Below are 18,957 nucleotides of genomic sequence, written 5' to 3' on the forward strand. Positions count from 1 at the left end.
TTGTTGTTGTCTGTTTGGGTTTTAAAGAAAACAAAATGCAAAGCTAATGAGATCCTGGGCTGAATAGTTTCCTGAGACTAAAGGTTGATGGGCACTTGGGGTTGCTCAGCTGGCCTCCCTAGATGATGACACAGCATGGGTGCAGACCAGCCTGAGTGAAGGGACCTGCAGATTTGCCAGAAGCCCTGGGCATCACCTACTTGTGAACTGGGAGCTGCAGCTGACCAGCCTTGGTCCAGAGTGCCCTAGGACCACACACTTCTGTGTGAAAGAGGAGGAAGATTGGTGGCCTCAGAGTGAGACTCCCTGGGCTGCAGGCCTTGCTCGGGGTTAATAGAGTTGGAGCCTATGAAAACTTCAAGTCGCTTTCCATTTGTAACTTTTGAATTACCAAGTCATACGTAAGATAACGTACTCTGACAAATCCCATTGTGGATGTAAGTTAATTAGAGAAACCTGTATAATCCTTAACATTGGCAATAAACACAGGCTGTTAAAGCTTGAAAGTGTCGGGTAGGTTTAAGCTCGGATAATCAAACTAAAGAAACAGCCTGCATGAAAGGCTACAGCGAGCCAAAGTCCTACCGTGGTAACTCCTCTGCAGCCGATGGTTACAACAGGTATGCAGCTGGCTCAGTGAGTGGCCTTTCCCCTTCCCACTTGTCCTGCCAGATGAGACTTTTACTGGTGTTGCTGCTGCTGCTTCAGTGAACAGGTAGTCATCAAACTCCTCAGTGAAGGGCACAATTTCGAGAGAATTATTTTGTGTGAATTCCTTGCCAGTGTTTGCAAGAATCTCAAGGTTTGTACTGAAGTTCTCAGTAATGCTAATGCAAAGCTTACCTTTGACGATATTGAATGTGATATATCTATAGAGAACGTCCTTGCCTTACGTAAGGATAGTAAACTTATTTAAATTATGTAGACAAATCAAAGTGGCATTGCTTAACCTTCTAGCCGGTGTAAAAACCAGGTTAAACAGCAAAGATGCAAAACTTAGGTCACTTTGAAAATTTAAACCAAAGTTCCTTATAGAAATAGGCAACTGTGGATTTGAAAACTGGTCATTCCCTGTTTATATGTAAGAAGTTCAGAGCTGAGATAAGGAAATGTTTTCAACACGTGGATTTGTATTGGTGCTGTTTGAAATCACTGTGTGCACCAAAGTCAGACTGAACTGCTAAGAGCACATACCAAACCCTATCTTATTGTTGAAAGCTTAAGGTTTTATTTTTATATATTAGAATGTTATCACTGTTACATAACATACTCAGGACAAAGAACTTTGCTCAGGGAATATACCATGTAATGTTTTTTCTTTACAGAATAGTCTACAGACCTGCTTACTCAGAACAAACCAAATAGTCTTAGACCTTTTTGTCTCTATATAAGTATTATGTACTGATATTAGTAACTACCTCTGAGTTGACGTAGACCTACGTTTCTGATAATCAGATCTCAGCGTTTTGTATTATAAGTTCCTGTGAAATGATGAAGTGGTATTATGTACTGGTTGCTTATGTGAGCATTTGTGTCTTTACATTCACAGGGTCTGAGTTTTCAGAGATGCTGGGCAACCACAGCTCCCACTGTCTTCCAGTCGGAGTTAGTGGTGCTTGGCTTTTCTAGGAGGGGAGGGATGGGGGATGGGGGTTGAGGGGGAAGAATAAAAACACAAAAGCATCAAGCCCACTTTGTTTACATAGGTGACAATAAAATTATTCTGTTTACAGCAAAAGGCTACCTCATATCTACTGCATGAACACACCTTTGTGCTGCTGAGGCCTTAAAGGTGGCTGTTGATCTATGGTACATACTTTTTATCTCTACTAAATATGTGACTGTTAGTTCACCACTGTAGACGTTATGGTAAATACTTGTTTAAGATGAAGCATCCATTTGAAATTATGAGACCTTTCCAAACATTTCTTTGAAAGTTTTTATTTTTCTGTCCAAAGGATTATGGGCACTGTTCACGGGAATAAATACAGCTCCAGAAGAGACAAAAACGTACATGCCTAAGTTAAACATATAGCAGCATAAGCTGCAGCAGGTAACTACTTAGCACTGGGCTGAAGTAGGAAAAAAAAATCTAGTTATACTCCTTCAGTTGGCTGCTCCAAATAAGCAAAGAACCTTTTAAAGGAGGAGGCACAGACTGAGTTTGGGATTCTTCCTTCATGCCTAAGGACAAAATTAATATTCGGCAGCATTCTTCAGGCTAGATTTCCCCCTATTCACCAGCCTGTCCTTGCCAGAGCGCTCCACAATAAAACTCGTTTGAGTAGAAATAGTTCAAATATCTGCTCAGACAGATGTATTTTTCTCCTAACAATAGTAGAGATAAGGTTAAACCTGAAGAAAGAATCTCCCTCCCTCCCCTTCCCCTGCCCCAAAATGCTCAATGTGATTTAATTGTAAGGGACATTGTGAGATATTTTTTGCTCTTCCCCAAGGAGAGGTCACGATATTTAATTACACGCTACGAAAGATAGGCCATGAGGAAGACTTGTATTTGGAGGAAGAGCCAAATAACTTTTTGCTGCAGTTAATGGTAAATCTGGCATTGTAATACCATCTGCAATATTTTGCCTTTAGCCAGCTTTCAGGGAGTGCCAAACACCACATTTGGATCCTACCTCTTCCCATTGCAGGCCACCTTTTTCAGCCATTTTATTCTGCACCAGTGTTATCCTGGAGTTCCTGCTAACTTAGTTTTGTTAATAGAACCCCATTTTAAAAAAGTGCTTATAGATCTTGTACCATTCTTTGTAAGAAGAATTATAAAAGAACATGGGAAATCACATGGAGTCTTAAATTTAATTTAATTAATTTATCTGTAAGAAATGTTTATCGTAAAAAATATATATGTATTCCCCTGTGCTAGATATAAAAGTAATTGGGAAGATGTGTACATGTGCAGATGCACTGATTTTAATTTCCTAGAAGTCTTAATGAGATTTGAGTATTGTTTTAGAAAAAAGCAGAGCCTTGTTAAATGCATCGATCTTATTTTGCTTAGTTTTATCAACAGCCTCTTTAAGATCCGGTGGTTGTGTTACCCCTGTTACAACTGTTGACCGATAACAAGAGGTTGATCTATGAACACACACTTCTTTTTTTTTTTTTTTTGTATAAACCAGAGCTGTGTATCAGCAGCTGTGGCAGTATTTTTCTGAGAATGTTGAAAAGTAGCAAGGTATTTGCTACCATTGTCATTGAACCAAATGTATGAATATCTTTACAAACGGCAATGGTTTTGACTACCTCTTGGATTACTAAGTTAAGCAACAACTGTCTGGCAAACATCACCAGACTGGCTTTAACTAGTATGTGTTGCTTGTGATAATAATAACAATAACCATACTAGAGACCAAAGTGAACACTGATTTCTATATGTCTTTAATACTGTGTCTTATCTAGTGTTTTTAAATTATCTTCTGTAGTATAGATTACCTCATTGTCCATTTTGACTTGTATGTTGTTTACAAGGTGAAATAAAAGAAAAATCACTTGAATTTTATGTTGTAAGAAAAAAGCCTTGAGTTGAAGTTTTGAAGGTCATTTCACCTGTTTACTGTCTTGAGGGACTAAAGCACTGATTGCCTTTCTACATATCATGTATTTTATATGCTCATTTCATGCCTAATGTGTTTTTTTTCCTGTCAGTCATGGATATTGTGAGGTTTAAAAGAATTACTTGATTAAAAATAAAACATATAACATTGGCATTTACAGTGAGCCTTTGAGATTTGCTTTATTTGCATGGTAAATATACACTGCATGTCACTGATTAGTTTTCTTTTGCACCTATGCTCACTTAGTTTTGGGATGTTACCTTCAGAAAAAAATAATTTTAGTTATATAAGTCATTGTTGGGGGGGGAGAAAGAAATAAATTATTAATTCATACCTGAATCATACTTGCAGTGCTGCAGAAATTGTACCCCAAAACCTATTCAGCTATTGAAATTAAACTGCAGGATTATAGCTTTTGGTACTTATTCTCTGTGAGAATACACTGGACATTAAAGCTATCAGACATTTAGACATTTAGGTTATTATCTTGCCTGAAAAGCTTTTGGTATTTAAGCCTCATCCCATCTTTTTTACTACTTCCATAATCTGTAGGCTTGTACATATCTATTTCATGGTAATTTAAACTGAATTGAAGAGAGGTTTCTTTTTAGAAAGGAAAGTGCTGTCATTTTTCATTACCTGGAAATTCCTTTTCTAAATTACATAAAGTGTTATTAGTGACTTGGATAGCATTAGCTTATCATTCTGTACTAAAATATTTGAGGACGTGTATATGCCAGTTCCAGTGCCTCTGTTTTAATACAGGGCTCTGTTTGCAGTGATTAATAGCAAAATTTAACAACCTCTGCTAATACAAGGCAGAAAACATTTTTTTTTCTAATTGTACAAACACCTGCATGAAAGGGTGACTATCTACTACTCTTCTAGTCACAGAAAACTTCTTCCATTTACTTCCCCTTACCTCATCCCTCTAATACATGTCCTCAAAAGAGAGTGAGCTATGAAGATGTGTCCCAGTCACATGTTCAGTCACATCCAGTCACTCCCAATGTGTAACCACATGGTTTCATCACTCCCCTGAAATGTGGAAGAGGTGACTCGCAATCCCCTTGGCTGAGATCCCGCACGTGTCCCACTGCTGGTGTCAGTCATGAGTGAGGCTTTCTGTTAAACATCTATGTGATGAGTTCTCTGTGAAGAGCATGGTTCACACCAGGTGCTTATGAGAGCTCCTGGCCAGCCTTACCCCAGTGTTTCAGGGAATGGGAGGGGACACCTTGGGTATGGCACCACATAACTCCTGGAATACCCTGCAAGGTGACACAAGCAGGAGGAAGCCACCTTGGGGAGCACTGAGCAGCTCTGGCCATGCACAGATGTGGGAAACCCTTGGAACAAGTGAAATGAAGAAACCTCCTCTCCAGCAGTGTCTAATGTTGACTGAGACCACAGCACCTGGAAGAACAGCAGCACCTAATTCTTCCCACCTCATCTTCCAAATGAGCAGCCCTCCTTCCCAGAGCCACTACAAGTCAGCATCTTTATCCTTTCAGCAGCTGCCCCAGGACAGTTCAGAGCTATTCTCTTCATGTTATAGACAGGAAGCCTTGTCTTGTGCATTAGGCAAAGGCAGATCATCAGCAGTACCTAAATCCACTGCTGGCAGCCAGGATTCCCCTTCCTAACCTTGCAGAGAAGTGGTCACTGCCACACAGCATTAACAACATTGCTCTGTGCCAACAAGAAGAAATCTTTGGGTTGAAACTGCTAATTTAGTCAATAGAGTGACATCAAAATCATAGAAGCCTTTTGAAATAACAATAAAAGTCGCATGTTTATTTTCTTCCCTGTTCTGTGGGTCCTGGGACGCATGCTTCCGAGCCATCTCCAGCCTTTCTGTAACCCTAAGTGCCAAAACAAATGTAGCCATTTTTGAAAGAACTGCATTTTTCATGCAATCTGTTAGGAGCAAGCGCTCCCATAAGCCATTACATTTATAAAGCCATTCATTTCAAAACTACTCCTAATTTATGATAGACTCAGCATAGATAGATAGACCTTCCCTCTACACCAGTTGACTTTTCCCCAATAACAAAAATATCCCAGATGCAAGTAATTTCACGTACTTGCAAGTTGTTTACGTAATTAGCCCTCACACTTCCTGTATACTTGCACAGGAAGACACTCTTTGGTGGACAGGAGGGAATTCATTCTGTAGATGAATATGTGACATGAATTCTCCTGATATTAGTATAATTCAAGTAATGTCCTGATTAATTAATGTAAACACCATTTTGGCAAAGTGCTCTGCTGTTTCCAGTGTTTTCTGCTGCCTGCAATGTTGTTGACCTCTAGGATGAGCAGTCCCCTCAAGAGCATGTTACTCTGCACCAGTTATTATTTTTTGCAGTCATTGGCCACTGCATGATTGCTGAGTAGCTGCCATCAAGCCCCAGGCACATTTTCAGGCTGCTGATGCTCAGTTAACGTGCAACTGGTCGATTTTTGTTTGCTGGCTGTTCAATATTTGGCCCTGGGCGTTACTTGCTGCCCAGCTCTTAGCCTAGATATTCAGGGCTGGAGCAGCCAACCAATTCGTGAACCAACAAAGATGGTCTGGTGATGTTTCTAATGCTGGGCCAGCCAGGAGAAGGCAAATTAGGCAGAAAGAATGACTAGCCCTGAGCTTAGGTATCCATCCAGGTTTAGATGCTTACAAGCCATTTACTTCCAAATAACCCAGGATTCCAGGCCAGGAAGTACCAGTTGTTTATCTAGTTTGACCTGCTGGACCTCCCAGGCTATTAAATTTAAGGCAGTTACTAGGGCATTGAATTTTAGCACTCGGCTTTAACTGGAGCCATGTTTGCATGGGTGCTTTAAGCATATTTTCTGATAGGGCTTCAGATCAGGCCTGAATGCTTTTGAGAAAAAAAAGAGATGCTCTGCTCCATTACAGCTTGTTTTAATCACCTGCTGCTAACAAGTAGTGCCTCATTTCCAGTTCCACTGGCTTCAACTTCCAGCTCTTTGTCCAGTGTAGTGAAAAGTCCTATGTGCACCAATAAGGAAATTCAACTCTCTTTCTTTAGCTTTAGCTTTTAAATGATAGACAAGACCCTATATATATATATATATTTATATATATATTCTTTTTTATTTTTTTTAAATGTAGAATTGCCTTTTTTTTCTTTAGCTTTAGCTTTTAAATTATAGACAAGACTCAGTGTGTGTATATATATATATTTATATATATTTTTTTTTAATGTAGAATTCCCTCCTCCTTTATCGTGATTTTGAGAAACCTGCTACTTGCCTCATTCATAATTCTTTAACTTCTATGCTGGATTAGCATATCAGCTCTGGCTTTAAAATCAGCCTTATTGAACTGCCAGTGTTGGCCTTCAGTGTCCTAGAAAACTGGTTCTTTGTCTTCTTTCTCTTTTAGAAATGTGCTGGATTATCATGCACTGGGTTCTTTAAAGCAATTAGGTAAAACTGCCCCACCAAAACCAAATCAAACAAAATAATAATTAAAAAAAAACAATGAGCAACCAAACCCACTTCAGCTGGAGTACCCAAAATATTTGAGGCAATCAGAACTAATCAGACATTTGGAAAATACTGACTGAAAGTTACTAGAATAATGTATAATAAGTTAAATTTGGAAGTATTTTGGGAGTTGCCTATGAAAGAAAGCAGCAATGCCATTTCTCCCCCAAGGCAGCTCGGCAAGGGTGGGGGCTTGAAGCGCAGCAAGTTCCTTTCCATTCAGGCACCATTTCTTTCATCTCTCCTTGACCTACACTGACAGCTGTGACAAAAAGTCACAGTCAAGCCTGCTGAACCGTAACTTCTCTGGAGTTTCAAGCCTGAGAGTTTCTGAAAAGCAGCTGTCTTGCACAAAGCTGCACAGAGAGGAGCAGAGGCTGCCCCCACAGAGACCCTCTGCTCGGCTGCTACAGTGTGGGAGGGTGAAGGGGACAGGCACAAGCACCATGCCAGCAGTCTCTGAGCCCTAAGATCTGTTTGTCTGTCAGCAAAAGCCAAGGGGAATTAAAGCAAAAGAACTGCAGGAACAGACATATGGTTTCAGCACCAGGTGATTAAAAAAAAAAAAAAAAAAAAAAAAAAGAAAGGAAAGGAAAGAAAAGAAAAGAAAGGGAAAAAAGAGGGCAAGGTTTGCTAGCCACTCTGACCAAAGAATCTGGAAAAAATAGGATTAGTGGCAGCTCCTGGCGTTTGGGGACAGCAAATCAGGGGGCTTCAAAGAGCAGCAAGAGGCTCAGGTGCCCTTCCATCTGTTTCAGTAATGCTCCATTTTCATGTCAGGAATTGGGGTTGTTTCTCCTGATGGCTCATGAAGAAGTGGTGGCCCTGAATTGACCTGAATACTAAAAGCTACAGCCTTTTCCCCCTGCCCATCTTGGGTTTGATGGCAAGGTTTGGGGGTGTGGGGGCAGAGGGGTTACAGGGATGTCTTCTGTGAGGAGCTGCTGTAAGGTTCCCCCACGTCTGACAGAGCCAATGCCAGCCGGCTCCAAGGCAGACCTGCTGCTGGCCAAGGCTGAGCCCAGCAGTGCTGGTGTAACAGATTTGAGAATGGGAAAATTACTTTTCACACCTGCAGTTGGAGAAAGGAGTGAGAACATGTGAGAGAAAGAGCTCTGCAGACACCAGGGTCAATGTACAAGGAGGAGGAGGTTCTCCAGGTCTGCAGGAGAGATTCTCCTGCAGCCCTTGGTGAAGACCATGGTGAAGCAGCTGTGCCCCTCCAGCCATGGAAGTCCATGGGGGAGTAGAGGATGCTGTGACCCCATGAGAAGCCCACACTGGAGCAGGCTTCTGCCAGGACCTGTGGCCCCATGAAGAACCCACACTGGACTACTCTGTTCCTGAAGGTCTGCCCCCCATGGAAAGGACCTGCACTGGAGCAGTTCATGAACAACTGCAGCCCATGGGAAAGACTCACTTCACTGGAGAAATTTATGAAGAACTGTCTTTCATAGAGGGACACCACTCGGGAGCAAGGGAAGAGTATGAGGAGTCCTTTCCCTGAGGAGAAGGAGGAGCAGAGACAGCCTGTGATGAGCCTACCACAATCCACAATGTCCATTCCCCTGAACTGCTGGCAGGAAAGAGAAAGATTTTGGAAATAAAACTAAGCCCAGAAAGAAGGGGTGGGGGAGAAGAAGTGGGGAAGTTGTTTTTAGATTTTATTTCTCATTACCCTATTCTGATTTGATTGGTGTAATAAATTATGTTAATTTCCCCAAGTCGAGTCTGTTTTGCCCATGAGAGCAACTGGAGATTGATCTCTCCCTGTCCTTATCTCGACCTGAATAATCTTTCATTACATTTCCCCTCCCCTGTCCAGCTGAAGAGGGAGTAATAGAGCAGCTTTGGGGCATCTGATATCTAGCTGGGTCAACACATCACACTGCCCAAAGTCAAGAGAGGCTGGGAGTATTTCACCTTGAGCCAGTACTAGTGAGAAACAGCGATCTCTGCAGAACATCCTCTGTGCTGCACTGTGCTGAAGAGTCACCACAGTCCTGCTGGATGAAGGCCATGAACCACAAAGAGGAAGGTAAAAACTCATTCCTAGAAACCTCACATAGCTTCCCAGAAACTGCAAGGGAGAGGCTGAAGTTCCTGCTGTTTGACCAGACAGCATCATCTCTACAGGTAGTGGTGTAAAACCTCCCTTCTTTTGTCTGCTCATGATTTCCTGCTCTTCACCTTGACAAAGTGGCAAAGGTAGGCCTAGGGTTCTTCACAGTTTTTCTGCAAGATGAACATTTTCTGAGCACTCTGGCAAGGTTTTTGCACTCTGGTAGGTTTTTGGGACTGGGAATGACAATGTGCTGGTCTATTTCTGAGGTTTAAAACAGGTATTTTTCTCTACAAACAAGAAATTTTTCAAATCAACAGCACTGACAGTGTTTTCCACAGCAGGGATGAGGACCCATTTTCAGGTGAATTTTTTTCAGTGAAAACAGCCCGCCTGCCTCTTTTTACATGGATTTGAAGCACTGCAGCAAGACACAGACACCACAGGAGCAGGGAAGGTAATGGAAGAAAATACACCAATCAGCAGAGATCTTGAGCCCCTTGGTAGCACAAGGTATTTATTAGCTTGCAGCTAAGAGCTACAAGCAGTTACCAGAAAAACCTTGTCACCCTCAGGAGTCACACAGGGACATGCTATACTCACTCAAAATCAAAACAAAATCATCCATTTCCTGGAACACTACCAGCACAAAGCCTAAGTGAAGTGACAGGATACAAGAAGAAAGGGCTGGTAGAAGAATAAAGAAGGTCAAGAGTCTCTTTCAATTGGTTTCCTCTCGCTGCAGAGAGACTCTGGCAGGTCCCAAGAGCCACAGGGGCTCCTGGGGTCACCCAGAGCCCCCAGCTGAGCTTCCCAGGCCCGTGCCGGCACTGCCAGGGTCCAGCCGCACTCATCACCCGGTGCCTCTTAAGTGTCCATCTAACCTATTGCTTCTGAGCCTGGCTTTGTCCCCACTGAGTCAAAGGGGGAAGGATTTGGGTCACTGTGAGCTTTTGTTGGAAAGGTTCCCTAAATTAGCTCCTCTGTTTGAGATAAAAGAAGAAAGGGGTCCATCTTTATTTTCCCCATTCACCCACTGTAATTACTCCATCTCATCCCTGTCTGCTATTCACTGGCTCTCAGCAAGGCCTTGGCAGCCAGGTCACAGGTCAGCACGGAGGACAAGCCTCTGCTTCCCTGAAAAGGATTGAAATGTTTTAAGTGCAGCTTCAGCAGCTTCCAGAACGTGCCAATCCCTTCCAAAAAAGTGGGCTTGGTGAACCACACCTGCAGTGACATGGTGAGGAGACCACAGGTCTGGAAATCCCTGCTCCTGCACTTCTTTCTCTGGTCATCACTTGGTTTGCTCAGGTTCTCAGGAAAACAATTAATACACCCCAAGTCTCTTTATAGTTCACTGCTTTATTTCTCCAGATTACATAGCACGATACTTGTGAAGTTCAGATCTGCTCAGCTGCCTTGTTTGTATCTTTATTTTTAATTTACTATGTAATTTTTCTGTTTGTTGAGGGGCACTTCGACAGTTCTGTATACATCAAGTACTGGCTGTAATATGAAATGTACAGGTAAGATCTCCCAGGCCTTAGAGAAAAAGCGCAATTGCCCTGTGACTATTTGTTTGTTTGAAAAGATACACATCAAAACACCATAAAACAAAAACTGGGGAAATTTGCCCTGTTCTGTCATCAGTGCCAAGGATCCAGCTGGAGCTGCTTCTCTACTTGAAGGTACCACACACCATAAGGTGACAGCTTCTGGTACAAGCAATAAATGCAAAAAAACACAGCTGTGGGGGTGGGCTGAAAGAAGAAAATGTCTCTCTTTCAGCAGTTTCCTTTTGCAGGGAAGGCTGGCTCAAAGGGATTAACAAACAGTTGTTCTCCAGGTCCAAAGGACAGGGAAAGACCCCAAACCACTAAACCTAGTTTCCTTTAACAACACTTTTAAACAGGTCAGGTGTAGGTGACCACTGACCACCCACCTCTCTGACCTTACAAGAGGGGAGCCCTGGGTTGGGCCAGACAAGACCAGCAGAAGGGGTTTTATCTCTCCCTGTCCCATTCTGAAGGGGTAGGGGCCATCAGGGAAGAGAAGAGCTAGTTGGAGTCTTGAGTGCCTTAGGATTGCTACAGCAGCAGCTGCAATAAAGAATCTGCTGCCTCCCTGCTCTACTGCACAGTACAAATTCTTAATGAGACAGGTTTTGATGAGAAATATCCCATTTACCTGGTCATGAGGGTAGCAGTCACTCTGCAAGAGCCATACTGCAGATGCCAAAATTTTCTCAAATAACAGCTCAGTAGATGTTATAATTTTCTTTTCACAGTGAAGCCCAGAGCTGGGCTTGGATATTAGTGCATTACAGCTGATGTACATATCATTCAGTCAACAGAACTGGTAAGCAGAACAAAAGGAGGGTAAGAAAGCATATAAGAGTCTTTGATTTTCCAAAATGAAGTGCTTGGAAGTGCCAGATGACTGTGGAAATCCTCCTAAAACATTTCTCCCATTGGAAAAAAAGAATCATTTTTTCCTCACTGCAGGAGCCATTAAAATATTTCCCATAATATTTATATACAGCATCCCCCTTTCATTCAGATTGACTCTATTGGGGATTTCCATTAATTTCAGCAGTCAGCACTTTTTAGTGCTTAAAAATGCACTGTATAGCATGATAAATATGGAGCTGGACAAGAGCAGAACTCAGATCAGCTGCTTCAAGGCACAAACAGCAGAGCGATCATTCTCTCCATGACATGATTATGCTAGTGCACAATAGATTTTTTCTCCTTGTCTTTCCTCAGTAGGCTCTACTGCACCTATCTCAGAGAGGCAGAGAAAGCATCTCCAAAAGGAAGACAAGAATCAGAATAGGACCATCTGTCTGGGAAAGCTGTGCAGGGGCAGCTCACAGATCTGCCACGTATCACCACAATTCTACTCACCTTAGTAGTTTCCCCCAAGAGTCTGATCACAACTATAATTAAGCATCCCAGCCTAGAGCAATGTTGCCTCCACTGCTTACTTTGGCACCAGAAGACATACTCTAAGCTCATCTGGCTCATCCCCAAGCCTGATGCTTGCATACACTACCACAGCCTCTGCCAAATCCATGTCTTTTCAATTAAGTGTTGGTTTTGTTTTTTGGTTTTTTTTTCATTTTGCCTTCCCCACTGATATTGACAGCACTTTCAAAAAGCACAGGAAGTTTCTCCCCAGCAGAGGCTGCTGTTTGTCTGCATTCTTGTCCTCCAACATCAGCAATTTTTAAGATTTCTCCTCTGATAAGCAAAACAGCACCAATTCCAGGGCGCTCTAGCACACAGCTAATTTCTGCTACCCTGGCTGACAGTCAATCAGAGCTCCTCTGCATTTGTGCCATCGGGCTGTGCTGGAAGAAGCACTTGTGCTGGCTGAGTGCACTCCAGAAGCAGTTCAGGGACAGGCTTGGCCACAATACAGCCTCCCACCTTCACCTTCCCTGACCCTGACGGGGTAGCTGCAGCAGAGAAAAGGTAGCAATCCAGTTCTCTTTGCTCCTTCCATTTTTAAGGCAACATTCAGAAAGCAATTAGTTTTCTGAGAGGTTTGTGATTAATGGAGATACGATTTAAAAGCAGGCTCCATCCATTAAGATGGCCAATGTAAAAAGAAGCTGGTTGGAGCTGAATGCAATGAAAACAACTTGTGGACAAACTCCACTCCAACACAGTTGGATTAGCTCCAACTGCCTGATTTAAATGAATGTCACAGAAAAATTCTGTGGTAATAACTCACAGAGAGATACTACCTGTGTGTTCTTTTGTCATTTAGGATACAAACTAAATATGCTGAACCCAAAACGTTGATTGTTGTACAAAGAAAACTACAGTTCCCAGCCCACTAAAACAAAACATGAAAACAAACCCCACTCATTTTGTTACTGATTTGCGATCAAAGGTTATTTTAGGGGCTTTTGTCTGTTGTTTTTTCACCTGCAAAATTTCAGATCGCCTTTTCTAGGAAAAGGCATCAGAGGGAGCAAACATTTGCTGCAGTGTTAAGAATCCAAATTTCTCTAGGGATCACATGTTGGAAGTGTATTTTCTTGGCCTTTTACTTGTCCCACCCTCTTCAAAGAGTACTACAGCTCATAGTAGTAGGTTTAAGCAATTAAAGGATGTCCAAGACATACCATGAGAGGAGACTTTTTTTTCTCCCAAAATAAACCCACAACTTTTTAACAAACTCTACTTTTGTTTTCCATATAGGTACTATGATTTCCCCTTTGACATTCAAATAAGGATTTGTATTTAAACTTTCACAATCTGTAGGATGTTTTACTACATACCCCATGCACATAAAAAACCATTTTCTATTCAATGCACTCTAAGTCAAAGAAGCAGTAATCTGTTAGGCACTTAGTCCTCCAAATATAATGATAATTTATGTCAGTACAAGTCTTTTTTTTCCCATTGCTAATTGTATAGTCTAGTGGTGAACGCATAAAAGCTACAAATGAACATAATGAAGTTTCCTTTGATAACTGTCTCTGTTGCCAGATGTGTTCAAAGAAAGAAATAAGGCAGGCAGCAGGAAAGACACAGGGAGCCAAGTAATGCCCACAATGCTTGTATGAGCTTCATTTCTCTATGGGATTTCCAGAAAAGCAATTCCAATTTTGCATCCTCACCACAAGCACCTTTATATTTTGGACAAAATTGTGTCATTCCTCCATATGCTTACAGAGATGAAATACCAGCTGGAACATAAGACTAAACCTGCCTTAATTCTCAGAACAAACCCCTGTGGAGGTATAAGGTGCAGGGAGCCTGCAGACTCTTTGCCCTGCACTCAAGACCACTTACCTCTCCTCAGCTGGCAGATGACAACCACATGCACCACTGCAGCAGTTTAAGCACATCCCAGAAATGCATTTCAGTGGATTTTCCCAACCCCAGAGAATGATCTCACTCAGCTGCAAGAAAACAGAGATGGCCTCTTACACACCTGTATGCTGATTTTATCCTGCTGACTCTCACTCCTCTTTTCTCACACCCAGCCAAATGAACCAGCCATCTCCACCTGATTTCCCAGTTGCCACTGGGCCTAGTACAATCCCAATGCTGAGATACAAGCCTGTTTTCCCAGTCCACCTCAGAGCTCAGTCCTCACTGTGCTTTGGCACAGGCCAACAGTGTGCTTCAGGAAAGGGAAATGGTGGAGGTGTGATGGGAAAATGTCCACAAAGCAGTAAAGCTGTGATCTTAAACATTTACTTATATTTAAAAAGATGCCTCTGAAGTCCTGCCTCTGAGCAGGTTTCTTTCCCTCCTGAAAGTGATTGCATGCCTCATGCCCCACACTCATCCCAAAGTCCCTAGAGGTCAGGACAAGTCCAGTTTAGCCAGGAGAGGTATGTTACCTGCCCTTTCTAAGACCTAAGCCAGCAACTCGGCCAAAGAGCAGTGTCACTGCCAGCTTTCCTGAGCACTCCTGCATAGAGAAGTAGCCTAATGAACCAGGTTGTGGTCTTGACTGGAAGGTGAAATTTGCACCCTTTTGAAAAGGATTCCTTCCTCTCTTGTCTCTTTGTGGATCTATGGCAGCTTTTGAAAAATTAAACAATGAGGAAATGCAGAGAAAAACATACTGTTTGGTTTTCTAAGTGAATTGTAGTCCTCATAAAGTGTCCCTGAAAGCCTAACAAAGCACTTGCAGACATGAGTCATGAAACCCTGGAAATTTTTGGCTACAAAAAGTTTTTATAGAGAAAGCTTTTAATAAAGATTTGGAGAGAAGCCCAAGGACACTGAAAAATAAAAAAAATTACAAAGTAAAACTGCAGAGTGTGGTGTGATGAGGGGAATTATTTTGAAAAAAACTGCAGAAGAACAGGCATTTAAAAGCTTAGAAAATTCATATTTCTTCACAGTATTTTGGCAGACAATGTCTATACTATTATTAAGTTCCTTAGCTTCTGGAACAGGATGGAGCACTGAGTGACAGCGAACACTACAGTGTTGATGGAATAGCATACAAGTGGATGCATGTCAAGAGGAACTGCCTTTGATCTGTTCTTTGCTATGAAGGATGACAGGGAGTTGTTATCCCAAAAGCACTTTGCACAGGAAATCAGGATGTGGCTGTAACAGATATTAATCCCCCAGGAGAAAGCTAAGGAGTAATTCAAGCATGGTAAATTGCAGTGACTGAACAGCATTCAGCTACAGTAGGTGTAATACTGCAGGTTTTAGTAATACTTGCACTCACACCTGTGCAAAGGGGTACTAATATCTACTTAATCTCTGACTTAGGGGTCTTAAAGAGTTCTCTTGGGAAAAAAAAAAATCTCTCAAGGCTTCTAGAGGTATTTAGCAAACACACAGGCATGACATGGCACCTCTGTCACTTAAGTTTGGAACTTACTTTATGTGCATTAAATACTAAGTAAATATTCTTGTGAACTAAAATCCAGCTAATACTTAAGCTCACTGGAAATGCTTTGTTCTACTTGTAGTCATAATAACTTTATCAGCTGAAAAGCATTTTGTTCTGTTAAATGGCCCAAAAAGAGCCCATCAACTTTTGCAATGTTGCTGTGCCCCTCCATATTGCTCTCCTTACTGAAAAAACAGTACAGAGACCATATTGCAATCAATACTGAGTGATCCCACAACTTTTGCTTTGCATTGCATCTCTGCACCTTCTAATGACTTTCATATTATCATCAGCATGCTCTCAGGAAGTTTACATGTCAGGGCTAATTAACTAGGATGGTTTGTCTTCCTTTATTAATCCCCTAAGTACTGAAAACCCATTCCCCTTTGAGCAGGAGCAGCTGTGACCAACGTGGCATCAGAGATGCGAAGCCAGCATTTTACTCAGAAGCACTTACTACAACATTTCTGAGAAACTAATTAAAGTAACTGTTGCTGTAATTCCAGTAATAAGGTTAAAAATTAAAGGTCTTTACAATTTGACTTCCCAAAACTCCATCCAAACGATTTGTGAATGTGTATGTGATAACCTGTCATGCACAATGTTGCTCTAAAAATTGCTGCCTTCCATCTGCAGAGATACTTTCCAAGTCTGTACTTTTGCAATTAGGTTCTACCTAGATGCCAAAAATTTGCTGAAGGACAAAGCCCTTGCCTTTTAATTGTATCAGTATTGCTATTTTTTTAAAACCAAATCACTTCTTTTGATAGATCTTTATTTTGCTTACTAATGCATGTATCAAGTAAAGTAGCCTATTTTCCATAAGGAGATTATAATTCTGTTGTCCTCATTTCTTAAAGGGAAATAGTATAGGAAAAAAAGAAGACAATTAGTATTTGCGTACCAGTTCAACACATGATATTTTTTGAATTTAAATACATTTGGCTTGTTTATGAAATGACTGATTCAAAACAAGGGTTATCTAAAATACATTCATATTATTGAAATAGTTTTGGTTGTTGACTTAACCTTTTCTAAACTTGCCATTTACTGAAATATCCATCATGGACTAGAACCAGAGAGCAGCTTTTCGGCTGTAGAAACATCATGTGGATCATGGCTACCATGTTTCTTTACATTAATTAAGGTGTAGTGGTTCACCAGTTCTGCCACTACACACCTGACTCCCCAAGTGCTGGGCTACAGCTGATTTTCTGAATCCTCTCTAAATGCTCCAATTAATTTTCTCCAGCTTTGGCCAGTTCCTCCGAAACAGATTTACCTCCTAGGGTAGGAGCACACAGGCTCCTACCTGAGAGCATGAGAGCTATAGCTCAGTCAGCTCCACATGAAGTTCATTCCACAAAATTTAAGATTGAGACAAATGGTGCTTTGCTATGAGAATGGAACTGAGCCTTAACTAAGACAATCCTTGACAGAGCTAATTGATATCTTTTAGTTCCATTTGCCTGACACATGTGGTACTCAAGATGCATTTTTATATATACAAATTCATTGAAATCACAGAATTCTCAAAAAAAAAATTTAAAAAAGGAAGAAAAAAAAATTGGTGCAGTACATTTCATTTTTTCCCCACAGGCATTCTAGTTAGCAGAGCCAACAATCTGCTACTACAGTTCACATACATATAGTTCACTGTACTTAGTTACAGTTATGACCAACATAACATGGTGTTCTTATTTAAAAATATATGTTATGTTTGATTTACTAATTGAAATTAGTTTTACCTTGAAATGAGTGAACCATGTGTTTACAGCACATCTTCTACTCCTCTACACAAGCCCTCCTTTAACTCTGAATGATTACATGATTCTTTTCTCTATCTTCTGCAACAGCAATGAAGGGGGTACCTCATTCAATATAGAAAATCAGTTTACAGTCTGTCCTAACTTCTGTTGTCTGAGAACAACTCTATTTGAACAGAGGGACAGAAGCAAACAGCCTCTACAAGTTGTATTTATCAAGTAATCTTATTTCCTATTAATTTTACCCATTTATCAGGAATTTAAAAGTTTTCAGTTAAGAATTTTCAGGTAATAAAATGCATCACTTTTGGTAAACTGACATAGCTATTTATCATTATTTCCAGTGTTACTGTAGCATCCTTAGCTTTGGTGATAACTTGGTTCATGCTCCCAGGCACCAGACAAGGGTTCACAGACCTGAGCCAGGGGTGCGCAGTGGGTGCACAAGAGCTCAGCTTATAATCAAGATTATTAAAACAAATTCTATGATAATTCAGGAGATGCAGTCTCTCCAGGCACTGCATATTGATTGATTTGGTAACTAAACACAAGAAATTGTTCAGGTGGAGAAGAAGGTGTAGGAGCTGCTATTTCTACTTTAGACCCTCTGCATCTCCTTGTTATTGCTAAACTGCACGAGTTCTGCTCCACCAGCTTCGTTTTCCTCTTTAAAGGAGTTTGAACTCCAGCAGAAGTTTGGGAAAATTACATGAGGACAAGGACATTACACTGTGTAATGTGTAATGTCAAAAGTAAAATAGTTGCCAGTTCCTCTGTTACTCTCCCACTAGCCAAGAGGCAACCTCGGAGTTACGGCCACTGTCCCTGAGACATTGACCTAACAATGCTCTTCGACTACATCACCTCCACCAGGAGTCACTGTGCTGCCTTTTGCATATGTGTGGTCTAAAGATATTTTGCATCTATTTGTGTATGTCTCAGCTCTGTGTGCCATTTATAATAATGCAAAATTGTCGGAAGCATGAGACACAATGATGTAATCTTACACACTAGATTTAAATTCCCAGAAGCAGGAATGCTGACAACACAGGTCAAACTTCCAATCCCTTAATGTGTATCTTGATATTGCATGGTTTTAAGGAGGGAAGAAGTGGGTTGTAGAACTTGGATGCAGACTTATTCAAAGAAGCTCTTTCAGGATAAATTTTAGAAATAATATGGAATTATATAAACAAAAAAAACCAGACTATGACACTTCTAATTGCTAGAGAGCTGACAACAAACATCTATTATTCTATGTATCAGTTTTGTGCAATTCAATAAAAGGAGTAGTAGCTATTTTTTGTTACATTTAGTTAAAATATACTGTTTGCTCCATGATTTTCAAGAGTTGTCAAAGCTAAGTAGTACAGCTACCATCTCCACATCTCCACATATCACAGGCAGGACTGCTACAAGCAGCTCCTGTAAAAGCTTCCCAATGCCTCCCTTTATGAGACTGGGCTTTACTAAACTTGCAGCTACCCAGTTTTGGGTTTTGAACAGAATTTCCTATATCAAGTGTCATTTCTGTACCTCTTTGGGGGAAGGTTAATTCAGAACAGCTCAGTCAGTCCATGGATAAGGCTAAGGAAAATTGTGAAGCTCAGTATAATACAGTTGCCTAAAGAAGAAAAAGTTACGGTTGAAAAGGTAG

Source organism: Pyrgilauda ruficollis, unplaced genomic scaffold (genome assembly GCF_017590135.1).
Source record: "Pyrgilauda ruficollis isolate IOZ18807 unplaced genomic scaffold, ASM1759013v1 scaffold43, whole genome shotgun sequence".
Classification (NCBI taxonomy): Eukaryota; Metazoa; Chordata; class Aves; order Passeriformes; family Passeridae; genus Pyrgilauda; species Pyrgilauda ruficollis.